At 32.3% G+C, this 3,139-nt stretch overlaps 1 long non-coding RNA gene across 2 annotated transcripts; it reads left to right on the plus strand.

Annotated features, from left to right (window-relative positions):
- Nucleotides 1–911: 911 nt before the first annotated feature.
- Nucleotides 912–3,139, plus strand: LOC111083964. 2 transcript variants are annotated; one of them, XR_002609327.1, is made up of 3 exons: nt 912–1,064; nt 2,816–3,069; nt 3,112–3,139. It is a non-coding gene; the product is annotated as an uncharacterized LOC111083964 (long non-coding RNA). The 2 variants fall into 2 exon arrangements; XR_002609328.1 differs by having other exon boundaries at nt 967–1,064; nt 2,803–3,069.

Consider the following 3,139-nt stretch of genomic DNA (forward strand, 5'->3'; position numbering starts at 1 on the left):
CTGTCTTGTACTGTTTATGGATAGATGTTAGGGTAGCTGTCTTGTACTGTTTATGGATAGATGTATGCCAACATAATGTGTAACTCCATTTTATATAATGTAAGAATTAATGTAACCATTGGAAAAATCTATAACTGCACTGTTTATGTTCTAACAATTTACTAATCCCAGTCAACATAACGTATTACTCTTCTGTTTATGTTCTAACAATTTACTAATCCCTGCTAACATAATGTTTTACTCAACAATATATGTTGTTACAATTTACTAAACCCTGTCCATATTATGTATATATATATTGTTACAGTTTACAAACTGTGTCAAGATGCAATGGATTACAACATGTTAAACAATATTACAAATGGAATTTTAATTTCTTAAAAGTTTTAAAGAATTTAATTTTTATTATAGATTAACTATTCTTAAAAAACTCCTTTAAAATAAGTCCTGTTTGTTAGACTTGAAAAACAATGTGGTTGGAGATTTTACATTATGGTTTGTGTAACAGCTTGAAATAATTGGATAACATTATGGTTTGGTTTGTGTAACAGCTTGAAATAATTGGATAACATTATGGTTTGGTTTGTGTAACTGCTTGAAATAATTGGATAACATTATGGTTTGGTTTGTGTAACAGCTTGAAATAATTGGATAACATTATGGTTTGGTTTGTGTAACAGCTTGAAAGAATTGGATTACATTATGGTTTGGTTTGTGTAACAGCTTGAAATAATTGGATAACATTATGGTTTGGTTTGTGTAACAGCTTGAAATAATTGGATAACATTATGGTTTGGTTTGTGTAACAGCTTGAAATAATTGGATTACATTATGGTTTGGTTTGTGTAACGTAACAGCTTGAAATAATTTGATTACATTATGGTTTGGTTTGTGTAACAGCTTGAAATAATTGGATAACATTATGGTTTGGTTTGTGTAACAGCTTGAAATAATTGGATAACATTATGGTTTGGTTTGTGTAACAGCTTGAAAGAATTGGACCCCAACATCAAGCTGGAAGTGACAGCCTACTGACTGGAGCAGCATTTTTCAAGATGAGAGAGGTGAGTGATGTTGAACATAGCTTTATGTAAACTGTAAATGTTGAACATAGCTTTATGTAAACTGTAAATGTTGAACATAGCTTTATGTAAACTGTAAATGTTGAACATAGCTTTATGTAAACTGTAAATGTTGAACATAGCTTTATGTAAACTGTAAATGCTTGTGAAGTGAATAATAGGTTATGTAACTAGTGTATCTGACTTGTACACATTTTCATCTCTTATATTAAAGTAAGAAACAACAAAAGTTCTAATAATTAAAGTTTATTTTATTTTACAACCTATTGAAATACAAAAAAGGGGTAATTTTTTTTTAAATTTGTGTATAGTTTCTGACGAGAAATTTAAACAATTTTTCTTTGAGGAATAGTTTGTTTCCTTCAGTGTCTGCTTGGTCTGTTACATTATTGACTTGTATTTAGTTCTCAATGGGATGAAGAACAAACAAGTTGCAATAAGTTCTGGATGGGTAATGTTATTGATTGGTAATTAGTTCTGGATGGGTAATGTTATTGATTGGTAATAAGTTCTGGATGGGTAATGTTATTGATTGGTAATTAGTTCTGGATGGGTAATGTTATCGATTGGTAATTAGTTCTGGATGGGTAATGTTATTGATTGGTAATTAGTTCTGGATGGGTAATGTTATCGATTGGTAATTAGTTCTGGATGGGTAATGTTATTGATTGGTAATTAGTTCTGGATGTGTAATGTTATTGATTGGTAATTAGTTCTGGATGGGTAATGTTATTGATTGGTAATTAGTTCTGGATGGGTAATGTTATCGATTGGTAATTAGTTCTGGATGGGTAATGTTATCGATTGGTAATTAGTTCTGGATGGGTAATGTTATTGATTGGTAATTAGTTCTAAATGTGTAATGTTATTGATTGGTAATTAGTTCTGGATGGGTAATGTTATTGATTGGTAATTAGTTCTAAATGTGTAATGTTATTGATTGGTAATTAGTTCTGGATGGGTAATGTTATTGATTGGTAATTAGTTCTCTGTGACTTACATTATTATTCCTGGCTAAGTTAAATTGTTACTGACATAACTGTTTGTTACATTTCAGTTTATACATTCTGAGTAGTAAGGTGTTGAAGCAAGATCTGTGAGTTCAGTATACACTTGTTTTTCTCAAGACAAGAAATCATCTTATGTTAATTTCTAATTGATCACACATTTTAGTCATAGTTTGTGATGTCTTTAACTACGTCTGTCTGTCCAGGACTCGGAAGTTTTTGTTTGTGGGTTTCAGGAGTTCTTTGTGAATTCTAATTTGGAGTTGTAGTGTACCTGAGGACTCCTTGATACGTTGGATGTTAATAATTCTAAGACTGATTTAACTTTTAGCATGAATTTATTTTGATATCAGTTTACTTTTAATTTCTGTGTTCACTCTCTTTTAGTTTTCAACATATTCTTTTGATTGGGGTATCTTTGCTACTAGGTTATGAAATAAATAATGTTCAGTAAGTAGAAGATGTCTTATTGACAGGTTTGTGGTGATCTTGAAACGTATGTAGAAGTTTGTCTTGGGTAATGTTAAGGAAAGATGATGAATGAGACTTGAACTTGGACAGTTACCCTGAGTGTTTATAAATTTGATTTATAATATTTGACCAGTGTTTGGACCCGACTGTTCTGTTTGAAGGAGCAAGTGATAATATTTGGGGCCGTACTCTGTATGTATTGATGTATCAGAGGTAAGGCTGTTTTGACTTATTATTGACAGATGTTTTTTGAAGATAACATCGACGATGACAAATACTGTGGCCACTTGTATGGACTGGGAACATCCTATGTTATCAACGGAACCGCCTATCAAGAAGATGAACAGGCTACCAACACCTCTACTTCCTGACACCACTCTACTACACTTGGATTAGCAGCTCTACTTCCTGACACCACTCAACTACATTTGCATTAGCAGCTGTACTTCCTGACACCACTCAACTACACTTGGATCAGCAGCTCTACTTCCTGACACCACTCTAGTGGAGTAGAGTGGTGTCAGGAAGTAAAGCAGCTAATGCAAGTGGAGTTTGGATTAGCAGCTCTACTTCCTGACA

This window comes from Limulus polyphemus, unplaced genomic scaffold (genome assembly GCF_000517525.1).
Source record: "Limulus polyphemus unplaced genomic scaffold, Limulus_polyphemus-2.1.2 Scaffold12448, whole genome shotgun sequence".
Taxonomy (NCBI): domain Eukaryota; kingdom Metazoa; phylum Arthropoda; class Merostomata; order Xiphosura; family Limulidae; genus Limulus; species Limulus polyphemus.